This window comes from Podarcis gaigeae (genome assembly GCF_964106915.1).
Source record: "Podarcis gaigeae genome assembly, chromosome: 1".
Classification (NCBI taxonomy): domain Eukaryota; kingdom Metazoa; phylum Chordata; class Lepidosauria; order Squamata; family Lacertidae; genus Podarcis; species Podarcis gaigeae.
The window spans coordinates 17,514,030-17,527,364 of NC_139678.1; the positions used below are offsets into that span (position 1 = coordinate 17,514,030).

The 13,335-nt window shown below is 43.0% G+C and overlaps 1 protein-coding gene across 7 annotated transcripts in view; it reads right to left on the reverse strand.

Moving 5' to 3' along the window:
* EML1 (EMAP like 1) overlaps positions 1-13,335 on the reverse strand; it is a 137,744-nt gene that overhangs the window by 49,666 nt on the left and 74,743 nt on the right. The gene's annotated exons all lie outside the window — the stretch shown is intronic.

Here is a 13,335-nt window from a genome sequence, read left to right on the forward strand (position 1 = left end):
TGTGCATCGTTCCTCCTAGATTTGCATGCATTAGGAATCCTCCCCCGAAGAACTATACTTTGGGAGCGTCTCCACCCCCATCGTTCAGCCCGGACACTGAGGTCCAGCGCTGATGGTCTTCTGGCGGTTCCCTTGCTGTGAGAAGTGAGGTTACAGGGAACCAGGCAGAGGGCCTTCTCGGTAGTGCCACCCGCCCTGTGGAACGCCCTCCCATCAGATGTCAAGGAAATAAAAAACTATCTTACTTTTAAGAGACATCTGAAGGCAGCCCTGTTTATGGAAGTTTTGAATGTTTAATGCTGTTTTTCATATTCGGTTGGAAGCCAAATATGGGCGGGGTATAAATTTTATTATTATTATTATTATTATTATTATTATTATTATTATTATTATTATTCTACTGCAGGAACCTTTGAGGGAACTATGTTTCCAATGAGCCACCAAGTCCAGACACACTGTTGCACTGCTACAAGTGAGTCACTAGGATGTTCAGGGGGAAAGAACATCCTCCCCACTTTTTGCACACACCACTCCAGGAAAAGAGGAGGGTTGTTTTGGGGATCAGATATGGCAGATGGGTAGGGAAGCATCCTCTGATCATAATCCAAAATGGGAAAAAAATTAATTAAATTAATTTTTTTAAATTAAAAATTAAAAAAAAATTAAAAAATTAATGGGTCCTAGAGTCAAGCTGTAGTGATGTATGGAAGTGAGAGCTGGACCATAAAGAAGGCTGATCGCCGAAGAATTGATGCTTTTGAATTATGGTGCTGGAGAAGACTCTTGAGAGTCCCATGGACTACAAGAAGATCAAACCGATCCATTCTGAAGGAAATCAGCCCTGAGTGCTCACTGGAAGGACAGATCCTGAAGCTGAGACTCTAATACTTTCGCCACCTCATGGGAAGAGAAGACTCCCTGGAAAAGACCCTGATGTTGGGAAAGATGGAGGGCACAAGGAGAAGGGGGCGACAGAGGACGAAATGGTTGGATAGTGTTTTCGAGGTTACCAGCATGAGTTTGACCAAACTGCGGGAGGCAGTGGAGGACAGAGGTGCCTGGCGTTCTCTGGTCCATGGGGTCACGAAGAGTCGGACACGACTAAATGACTAAACAACAACAAAGAGTCAAGCTCTCCTTCGGAGAAAGGTTTTTAAGAGCCCCAGAAGACAATTTCCAAGCAAAGTTGGGAGGAATTCAATGTATTTCCTTGGAATGAATTCCAACTGTGTTCAACGGCACATATGTCTGGGACTGAAGCCTGAACGATAAGAGTCATATGATGTATGTCTGTAAATTGCCTTGGGAGATCTAAGTGGCAGGCAATTCATAAGTTAGTAAACAATAAATAATATAGCAAGAAATATTCTTCAAATAATGTTTGAGAATGACACATGTTTATTTAAAAACCCACTAGAGAGGTGTGCCAGATATCTCTGGATACACCATATAAGCTGTCAATAGCTGTAGAATGTCTTCATTAAAAAAAAAAAGTTTTTCAATTTAAATACTGCCTAGACAATTTTTAAAAAAATAGTATTTCCTGGCTTTTGTTTCACAGACATAAAGCACACGCTCTTAACATTTAGCTCATCGCTGAAGACCATATGTTCCCAAAAGAGTGTTCTGTATAAATGGGAATGCTCATCATGCTGCTCCTTTTCTTTCCCTGCTAATTAATCCATGATCTCACTGGAAAGATTCCGCATGACTCTCTTCAGGACAATACAGGGTGATTATTCCATCCCCACAGTACCTTCCAATTTTAAGCCATCTTGTCGCTTGAGCAGGGCATGAAGATGTATCAGAAATGTGATACTAACAAAGGCTGTGCTCTCAACAAGCACGCCCAGCTTATATATAATGGAGATAAAATCAAGGCTTTCCAAGAAAGGTAGTTTAGAAGAAATATCTTCCACTGTTACTTGAGCAGGAAGATAAATTTTAACTGCATACGGTGCTGTTCAGCGCAGGCAGAAAGAACACAAGTGTGAGAAAACTTTTTGAGCAGCCATCGGGAAACTAATATCTGCAGTAGCTAAACCTGTGGAATATTTACAGTATTCCAAGATGCCTCATTTCAAAAACGGGTCTCATGGCTACACGGGCCCAATAACAGGCAGACAGAGGAGACTGAACTATGGCATCTGTGGAAACTCTGGCTTTTTGTAGGAAACTCAGTATCATCCTACGACTCAAGGGTTACGGAACAGTTGGCATTTGATGAGAGCTGGAGTCTATCAACATCTAGAAGGCAATAGGTTCCCCACTGCTGCTACCACGACTCACTGAAGCCAACAGTTACCACTGAAAGTAGGCACAATGGACTGTGTGGACAAAATGGTTCTCTAAACAAGGGTGCCTGGTGTTTTTCTGCAGGGGAGGTCTCTCCTAATATTGTCTGCAGCCCCTGTTTTTAAGCGCTCATGAAATGCACTCCTCCGGGTCTTTAGTGTTGCTGCTGCAGCTTTCTGGAATCAGTTAGTAGGCAGATATGTTTTAACCGCCCATTTCACATCAGTGACTTCTACTCACGGGGGAAGGGAAATCCAGTGTTACTATCCTGATGCTAGAGAGAAGGGAGTTTACTTTAGGGCTGACATTTTCAGCTGTAGTGCAGTGTATCTCATAATGCTTAGTTTCACCCAAAGTTCACACTGCTGAAAGTGATAAATAGTATAGATACAAAGGGTTGGATCCAAACATTTTGTTCTGTTCACACATACACCCCTACTGTGGCTCTGCTCTAAGCCTCTCTTGAAGCTGCTTTTCACCACACAGAGCAGCTATTTGGCTGGTTTTACTCATTTACACATTAAGAAGGCCTTTAAAAGGGAAGAATGTCTTTGGATGCTCACTATTCAGACCACATTACATCCACCCTCTTCCATCTGCATGGGCTTCATGTTTAGGTCCAGGCCCAATTCAAGGTGCTATGAAACCCTAAATGGCTTAGGACCTGGGTACTTGAAGGACCACCTCCTCTTATATGAACCAGCCCAATAGTTGTGGAAATCAGAAGAAGCCCTGCTGTGTGTTCTGCTGCCAAGAGAGGCCCACTAGGCAAGAAACATATGTGGGGGTTTTTTTATGGCAGCACCCAAGCTAGAGAGGTTTCTTTCAAGGAAAGATCAACTAACACTGTCTTTGATGGTTTTAGATGGGCAGCAAATGTCTTTTTATGCCACCAAACCTTTAACAGCTTTTAAATTGTTTGTTAAAAGACCTCATTGAAATGCAGGCTTAATGTATTATTTTTAATTGCTGGGCTTGGTTTTTGTCATATTGAGATACGCATCTAATGCTGTAAGCCACCTTGGGAGCCAAAGAATTCCACTGTTTAGGAAAGTATTTCAGTGTTCGGAGGACTACAGAGCAGTTAGGAGTACAAACACACACACACACACACACACACACACACACACACACACAATTTTAGTTACGATTTTAGTTACTTCCGCTTGCAAAAATGTAGTTCTGAATAGACACTGCTGTTTATTCCTCCAAAAAGCAAAGCAATACATACACATGCACACCTTTGTGCATAAGCCAACATCAAACTTAAGATATATCACCTGGCCCACTGTTTCCCAAACATTTCAAAATCAGATGCCCCAACTCTCAACTCAGAAACTGAATGCCGCATCTAAAACCACTATGCTAATTCTCCCCCTCCAACCAGCTTCTACACATCCTGCTGCTGCATAATTTGTCACCTACTCCTACTCCCAAGGTGGCACAACTTGCATTTTGGGGAACCTTAAGCCCTGGCTCTTGAAAGGCCTTCTCCCAATAAGACATGCAAGGTAGTTTATACCTTTCCTGAGAGTAACCCATGCCACACTCTTAAGAAATACCGACTACATCAAAATAGAACTACAAAACCCTATTAAATTTAAATCTATAGAAATGGTGAACTGTGGAGCTTATATGATTTTTTGTAAACTATTTAAAAGAGAAGGGGGCAGAAGCATGGCATACTTAATTAGAAAGTAACAAATATCTTACCGTCATAAAGGTAAAAAGGTAAAGGTACCCCTGCCCGTACGGGCCAGTCTTGACAGACTCTGGGGTTGTGCGCCCATCTCACTTAAGAGGCCAGGGGCCAGCGCTGTCCGGAGACACTTCCGGGTCATGTGGCCAGCGTGACAAGCTGCATCTGGCGAGCCAGAGCCGCACACGGAAACGCCGTTTACCTTCCCGCTGGTAAGCGGTCCCTATTTATCTACTTGCACCCGGAGGTGCTTTCGAACTGCTAGGTTGGCAGGCGCTGGGACCGAGCAGCGGGAGCGCACCCCGCCGCAGGGATTCGAACCGCCGACCTTTCGATCGGCAAGTCCTAGGCGCTGAGGCTTTAACCCACAGCGCCACCGTCATAATGAAGTACAATTAATATTTAAAGAGCCCCTTGAATAGCAGCCAAAAGTATGATTTCCTAGTGAAGATCCAATGGTTTAATTTAGAATTCTGAATGTTGCTTTATTCATAACTAAAATGCTTATCTTTTTCCTACTAGTTTTCTGAGGGAAGGATAGCTTAAGTATTAAATTCCCACACATGTTGATGCATGATATTAGCCTACAGCACTCAAAAGCATGTTTGTTCTTAAAAACCTGCAGTGAACTCTAAATGCAATGTAATCAATATGTAGGAATGAGTTAGAGTAGTAGTAGCATTCCTTCATTACATACATTTCTTCTGCAGTATTTAACAGACATGAATGAATTTCACTAGCTGTGGGGGGCTTGTTTCCTCTACTCCCCAACATTTAATTATTTGTATGTCATCAAATATTGGGGTTTTCTGTATAAGGGTTTTAGTTAACTATACAAAATATACTCACAAGTGAAAACACACTCACACATGTATATAAATACACAAAATGTTGTTAAGAGTTTGAGGGTGCCAAATCCCTCTAAATCTCTGATTCCAGTGCATGTTAAAGGCAATTTAAGCCAGGCTACTTTCCTGTGTTCAGAGGATCACCTAACTGATGGGCCATTAAGGAAAGGGGGCTCTGTGAGAGATTACAAATGTTTGGGGCTCCTTCAATTCAGAGTTAATTGGAAGATAAACGAAGAGCTGGGAGTTAAGGGTGTAAGAAGCTAGATGCAAAAAGCAGCAAGCTGGAAAGCCAGAGAGTCTGATTTCTGTTTGATTTCTGATTGAATCCAAGGCTGCAGCCAATGCCAGAATTAGGGCAATGCAGGCGGTTTCCCTGCACAGGGCGACAAGCCCATGGAGTCCAAAACATAAGGCAAGAAGGAGGAGGAGAACTTGAAAATAAGAAAGGAGGGCTAGATTTTGTCCTTGCTCAGGGCGACATATTATCAAAGTCTCTCTCTCTCTGTAAATATATACGGTATATTGCATATATGTGTAAATAAACCATGTATATTAAGGATACCACGGTCTCCGCTGTGCGTCATTTCCAAAAGGAAACACGGAGCCTGGGTAAGTCTGGGTAAGTGCCTGGAATCTTGTACAGTTTAGAGATTAGGGCACCATGCAGCATTATTCTCACATGTGATGTAGCCAGACTTAAGCATCTTTCTATGAGTTTCAAGAGAAGAGTTAAGCACCTGCTTTTAGCACACACACCCCATATAAGCAACAAGTCTATTAAAGTACTTTACTTTGGTTTAATCGTGTATGTGGAATTCTGTTCTTAAGACCAAACCAGACAAACGCTAAATGCATCACTTGGAAGTTCCATCTTTGTTTTTTGCTTTTGTTTTTCATACTTAATAGCAGCCTTGGGAGGACATGATTTTTATCAGGGTTGTGGTGTACAGGGTTGGTTTGGTTATCCCTGTCCTCTTCCACCACAACACTGAAGAATTCCTCAGACTTCAATGGGGGAGAAAGAGGTCAATATTTTCACTATGATCCCATATCCTGTAACTGCTACTAACTGTAAAAAAATAATAATTCGCAAACAACCAAATATGCAAATTCAAGTGATGCATTTAGCATTGCCTCTAGTTTGGCCCTAAAATGTAAACATTTAGAGAGAATATGCTGTTTGTGATTCCTACTAAGGAAATCTTTCCATATAAAAACAAAAGAAACCTGGCAATGCCTGACAACAATCTAGCAGGCAACGATAATAGATATTTCTTGTGTTTGGTCAACTTGGGCGGTAGACCTCCCCTCCCATATCAAAACCAACATTTGCTGAAAAAGCTGAATTACAAGTTTTTTGGCAGCCAACAATAAAGACACGTCTTCCACTCCACTTTATATGCTGAGAGAAGCTTCTGGATCCCCACTGCGCTAAATAATTCAGCAACGCTGGCAGTTAACTGAATATATACTATGCAGTATATAATAATTTTAAGTTATACTAGCTTTAGGAAATGTCTCCAAGCCAAAGTCCAAAATGATCTAAATATCTAATCTTTCACAAGACAAACTGACTTTTTTAAACACATACACACTTGCCTATGTGGAACCTGATAGTCGATGATGGATGGTTACTTTAAAGAAAAAGCTGTTAGGGCTACATTCAGTTAAACTGTTATGCTAGGAGAAGCCATCACGACAATTCCCAGTAGCACAAGGGGACTTCCCCTTCTCCCCAAATCTCCTCTGGAGGATAGGGAGAACCCCCAAAACAGCGGGCAGGGGCAGAAGAGGGACGATTGTTCTGTTGGGTCAAGCAGAAATGGTTGCGCTGACAGCACCATCTTCTTAGTGCTATGCTGAATACAACCCTTAGGCTATATAACATTCATGTTTTGGAAAAGGGATAGGAATGTCAACAGAAAAATGCAAAATTTTACCAATGTATTTGCCTGGTGTGATATCAGAATGTCTCCCACAGGCCTGGTACCGGAAGTGTCCAAAACCTTTCCAATAGTTTAAATGTGCCTCTGCCTCTGCGTGGTTTCTATTTTGAAACAAGAGTCAGGTCTTGTCTTTCATGACCCCATTCTGCATATACCTGGCATGTTCCCAGGCCACACTTCTTGCTTCCATATGGGGCATCTTCATATGAGGGTTTTGCCTTATCAAATAAACGATGTGTTCAGCCATTCATTGTGTCAAGGACTGTCAAGGACTATGGAGCTTAAACAAGATACCTCTTGGTTAGAGGCTGTTCTAATTAAGTGAGGCTGTGCACTCAAACCTGAGATCTCTTCCAGTACAGAAAGAGTCTACAGAAAATGCGCAACATCAGCCCCTGTGCCTGGCAAGCAGACCAAGAGCTCTGGATTGAGAAGATCTCCTATATTAGGAGTGTGGATTTCTGCCCTTACTTGTTCATCAGAGGAATGCTAGCTGACCTTCAGACTCCAGATGTTTCCAGTTTTCTGCTGCTTCCAGCTTCTCCACAGGCTCCAGGTCTAGATTCAAGTATCTCCAGCCTAGTCCTGACAAGAGTCATTCCAGAAAAAAGCCTTCAAGTACTTGCTACCGTTGCTTGCTACCGTATCCGTTTTCCAGAGTTGCATTTATTTTGGAGCGTTTGGAAAACTTGGGTTTCCTGGACACTTTTTAGTATTTAATCAATGTTCCACTGTCACATGTACTGCAGTTATACATTTGACTCTGGTAACTTCTGAATTTGTTGCATGTGGCATTGCTGGTCAGTGATTGTATTCATCTCCTCTGGTTAAGAACATATTTCTTTACCATTTGCTATGTAAAGAATACATGGATTGACTCCAGGTGAAGGGTAGAAAATCTAGCACATAAATGTTTTAATAAGTAACTAAATATAGGTCATTACAAAAAATGGTGTAATGCTCCTCTGTGCTCACGTTCTTCATTTTCACGGCTTGACTACAGCAACAACCAACTTATCTTCACTTCTCTCTCCAGTTTTCCTCTTTCCCATGTACAGCTCTGCATTGTTTATGCACGCCAACACACAAGAGTGCTTCCAGATGGGTGTTTACTGTGGGATCAGTGCTCCTCACGCTAGTTTTTCACAGTGTTCATACAATGTTGTTGGCATCAAAATGCCTGCCCATTATTCCCCAACTTCAGCTGACCTTTTGCAAGAAAAATCCGATAAGTAAAAAGGGGAAAAAGCCTTGCTGATTCTGTTGCAGTATCTCAACGGCCTAGTTGCAAATTAAATTCCCATCTGGAAGCACGCTTAACACTGCTATTTCAATACAGCCATCAGAAGCAAACACTGAGGTAACTAGGGACTCGTCCACACTTACACTTGTCCCATTGCTTTCCCCCAGAAAACCTACTCTTTAGAACTACAGTCATAACTCGTGCTCCGTCTGCTTCATGTTGCGTCTTTTTGCGTTACATCCCGCTGTAACCCGGAAGTACCGGAAAGGGTTACTTCCACATTTCGCCGCTCGTGTATGCGCAGAAGCACTAAATCGCGCATGTGCAGAAGTGCCAAATCGCGTCACACGCCTGCGCAGACACAATGCTTCGAGTTGCGGGCATTTCACGTTACGGACGGGCCTACGGAACGGATCCTGTCCATAACACGAGGTACCACTGTACTGGTTACGAACTTAATTCGTTCCGGAGATCCGTTCTTAACCTAAGACCGTTCTTAACCTGAGGTACCACTTTAGCGAATGGGGCCTCCCGCTACCACCGGCGCACGATTTTTGTTCTCATCCTGAGGTAAAGTTCTTTGCCCGTGGTACTACTTCCGGGTTAGCGGAGTCTGTATCTCGAAGTGATTGTAACATGAGGTGTTTGTAACCCGAGGTACCACTGTAAATCAGAGTAAACACCAAACAAATTGACTTTTGCTCTGATTCAGCGGTAAACAGCAGGTTTTCCTGGACAGAAACATTGGGGCAAGCGGAAGTGTGGATGATCCCTTAATGAATGCCGAACCTTGGATCTTCTTGCCTTGTACAGAGAGGAAGACAGTTCCTCAAGATCCAAAATGTTGATACTTTAAAAAAATTACCCAGCAGCTTTCCACTCATTGCCACAGCCATGCCATTGTGCACAGGTTGAAAAGACAAAGTCTCTCCTCTTCCCCAAGGGGAGGGGTTGTGAGCGAGTCTTGCTTCCCGCGCTTCGCAGGGGGGCATGGCTGGCACACAAGCCCCCTGCATCACTGAGAGTCCCTGGCCTGCATCATGCCCACAGCCAGCCTACATGGCTGGCTGGGGGGGGGGCATGGTTTGCCGCTCTTAAGCAAGCGCGGCACTGTGGCTCAGCCTGTTTGTTTCCTGCACACACAGATCTCCCTCCCTCCCTCTATTCTTGTGCATTCAACACCTGACCTTGCTATGGACCTCAGTTGGTCGCATGTTGAAAGGGCCTGGTAGAAAGTTCTTCCACTTGGCAGATTGGCACCAGCCACTTGGTTTTTCGCCTACCTCGTAGCAAATCGTCACAACTTTGTAAGGTTTGGCAGTTAGGCATTGGAAAATGTGTTGTGTGTTGGAGGAGAGGTTGTGGCCATCACCTACTCCTCCCCTTGAAGGGTATCTTACAGGAATCTGGTAGTCGTGGTTCCTGTCTGAAGCCCAGGTGGTGGCTAGGGCCATTTGCATCAACAAGCTCCCCCTATAGGTTGTTAACCCTTGTGTGACTTCCTGCAGAGTGGGCAGGAGTCAAGTATAGTCGGTTCAGATCCAATGCCTAAGCCAATACCACTCAAATTCTGTAACCAATAAAGTTGTGGCCTTTTTTAGCCCATTAACCTAAAATGATTGTGTCCATGTGTCTTATTTCATCATAAAGCGGGGGACGGGGCCTCGACTCACAACCAAAAGAAGAGAGGGCCCTCTTACTGAAGGAGACCCAACCAGTTGTTCCTTCCACAATGAGCGGAACAGCATATTACTGATGACCAGTGGAAATTCTGGCCAGCATTCTTGACATTCAGTGCTACACTCTGTCACTATCAGCAAAGCACCTGCACAGTACTGGTACTATAAAGTAAAGCTGACACACAGAGGACCTGTTGCATTCTCAGGCGAAGGCAGGCAAGCAAACATACATGTGCAGCAGCATTCCTGTGCCTCTCTCAAAAGAACAGGGATGGTCTATTTACAACGCAAGATTTACTAGTTTAAGGTGGGAGAGCAGAAATTCTATCCGATATATTTTATCTGCACAATCAGAATGATCTGAGGAACCAAAAAGTAGTACTGTATTGAAAAATACGGCTTTTGAGCCATTTGGCCCAAAAATGGCAACTAGGCCTTCCACTTTGGCAACTGTAACCCTTGTTTAAGGAGCCATTTGGCGACTAAAGTATATATCTGATTTTCCACTTGGATTTTTGTTTTGCAATAAATCTCTTTGTAATTTTTCACCTGCACATTCAATTAGGAATCACCCACATTCACCCTAATATTCATAATATTAAGCTGGTGTGGTTTAAAATAAGTCTTCCTATCCCCCTCCCTCCCAAAATATGAGAGCTGAGTAGTCACAGTAGTGTCATATAAACTTACTTATAAAGCTACAGTGAACAATGATTACTTAAGTGACAAATGAAAAATTGTAAAGCAACAGAAAACCCAGAGGGGGTAGGAAACTGTGCCTCCTGACACATACACACACTCCCAAGAGTCTTCGTTTTAGAACTCAATGCAAACAAACAAAGGCTTGCTTTGCCATCCTGGACGGTTTGTAGAATGAAGTACAGTATTTTGTAAACCTGCCAGACAGGACTGAGATGTTAGGGGAAACACCTCATGAAGATAGGCCACATATGATACTAAGAATGCAATTACATTACCCCACTACACGGAAGAAAATTTATTGTTGAACATTAAAGATTTAAAGCCAATTTCTCTCCATTTTCTCATAATTCTCGCTATTAAAATATCCTCAATCAAAACGTATTAACGGCTTTCTTTCCCTCAGTCTGAATTGTTCAAGCATATTCCCTTTTTTGTTCACAACACAAAAACTTGCTGACATCTCTCTGTGTCCTACTGTTGATCCACAGACAACCAGTTCAGATATAAGGAACTTTGTCTGATAAACTATAGCCTGTGCACCCACTCATTGACCTTCCTCTTCCTGCCACATAACCCCACATATACTGGTTTACAAGTAGTGCTTAATGCATAGTTTCCTAGTTCAGATACTACAGGAAGCTGTGCTTAAACAAATCACAAGCCTGGGACCTGGACACAAAGCTACCATAGTTCTTAGTCCAATAAACCATGGTTTATTGAACTGAGATGTCTGAACTAAGCCTTCAGCTTCACTTCCTTCTGAATTCTCCTTCAGCTGTTTTCCATCAGCTTCTAAAAACGTTATCATTCTCTGCAAAAGCTTCACTCAGATTTGTTTCCTCATAAAGGTAAAGGGTCCCCTGACCATTAGGTCCAGATGTGACCGACTCTGGGGTTGCAGCGCTCATCTTGCTTTATTGGCCGAGGGAGCCGGCATACAGCTTCCAGGTCATGTGGCCAGCATGACTAAACTGCTTCTGGCGAACCAGAGCAGCGCACGGAAACGCTGTTTACCTTCCCGCTGGAGTGGTACCTATTTATCTACTTGCACTTTGACGTGCTTTCGAACTGCTAGGTTGGCAGAAGCAGGGACCGATCAACAGGAGCTCACCCCGTCGCGGGGATTCAAACCATCGACCTTCTGATCGGCAAGTCCTAGGCTCTGTGGTTTAACCCACAGCGCCACCAGCATCCCTTGTTTCCTCATACTAAATAACAAAACTCTCTGAAGCTAAGGGCTTGTCCACACTCCCACTGAGCAGTTTCCCCTTTGCCCCACATTTTTCCCAGGGAAAACCTGCTCTTTTGCTCTATATCGGAACAAACATCAATCTGGAGAAAACCCAAATTGCTGTTTGCTCAAAAGTGTGATTTTCCAGGGCGGGGATGGAATGGGACAAGAGGCTTTGTGGATAATCCCTAACTCTGCATTCACAACTTTCTACTGTCCTTCACACAATTCTCTATACTTAGAACACCTTCCCAAAGTTCCCACCTGACTGTCAACCACTTTCCTTCTAAACTAGCCCTGTAACAAATTACCTCTGATTTGTTTTGTCAGGGACCAGACTCTTGTGTACCACTATCATCCAATCTCTTCAGGGTAGGGCCTGTGGGTCCAGTTCTGCAACATCTTATCATACAAGCTAATCCTGTTGTAACCAAACGCACATGAGGAAGGCATGGATGAATCAGACTATTTGTGCTCTCTGCGAGAGAGGAAAACCATAGGCATGGAGAATGATCCATCAAAAAATGCTAATTAGCTAATGTGTTTTTAGAAAACAGCAGACTTCATGAAGCACATCTACAGAGATGTATTCCAGAATTTTTATTCTGCAACAGGGCTTCCATGCTATTGATACAGGGAGCTGTCTTGCCTGTACCTTGATTTATGGAATCTCATCCTTTGTCTCTGACTTAGAAGATCTGCTTCTCCTGTTTTCTAATACTGAGAAAAATACAGAATCTAATAATGTACTATACAAATGCAGTATTTCACATATCTTCTTTCCAGACAGCAGGCACACAATTATATATAGCAATAAAAAATTGCCTACATTTTACTAAGAGTTATAAGATACCTGCTGCTGTTTAGTGATCATGGTTTAGGGTGGGGGGAGAGAAACAAACTCTAAAGTCACAAGTCCAGAGCTCTCTGCAATTAACAGTGCCAGGACTATTCAGCAGCAAGTGCCACTGAGTTCAGAGAGGCTTTCCTTCAATGTAAGAATATTTTATTAGGATGAGTACTTTTTAAAAAATAATGACCCCACTGATGTTGTCTAAGTGGCAATCCACATAAATAATATAGAGCCAGTTACTGAACATTAATTCCTCCAATGGAAGTGACTCTCCCTGCCTTGTAAATTTTTACTGCAAAAGTTTACTGTAAATTTAGCTGACTTAACATAATCCCAAAGAAACATGCCAAAATCTACAGAACTTAGAAACAGGCATTCTTCCATCTCAAAGCTGACTTCTGTTTACAGTACTTTGAAAAAGCCTCACTAGGAATGACACCTCTTCCACACTGTGCTGCCTTCGAAACAAACTGAACCCATCACCAGAATTACACAAAACGTCAACGATTCATATGAAAAATATGGTTTGGCAAATACACATTCCTCAGAGGTTTTGGAAGGCTTTTCCCTCACTCATTCAAAACCAAAAGGTCTGCAAAAAACCAAAAAAGAGGTCGCCCCAGACAAGCCTTTCGGTTCACAAAGCGGTGGTCCCTACAAGTCAACCCCAGAAGAAGCGGAAACGAATCCCTTTCCAAACACACAACATGGGGAGTTTTCACTTTCTTTTCCAACTCTGTATTGCATCTTCCACTACACACGTCTACACATTCCTGCAAAGCAGAAAGGGGGGGGGGGAGTTCTGCACAGCAGACATGAGCTTTCTCCCAAGCATG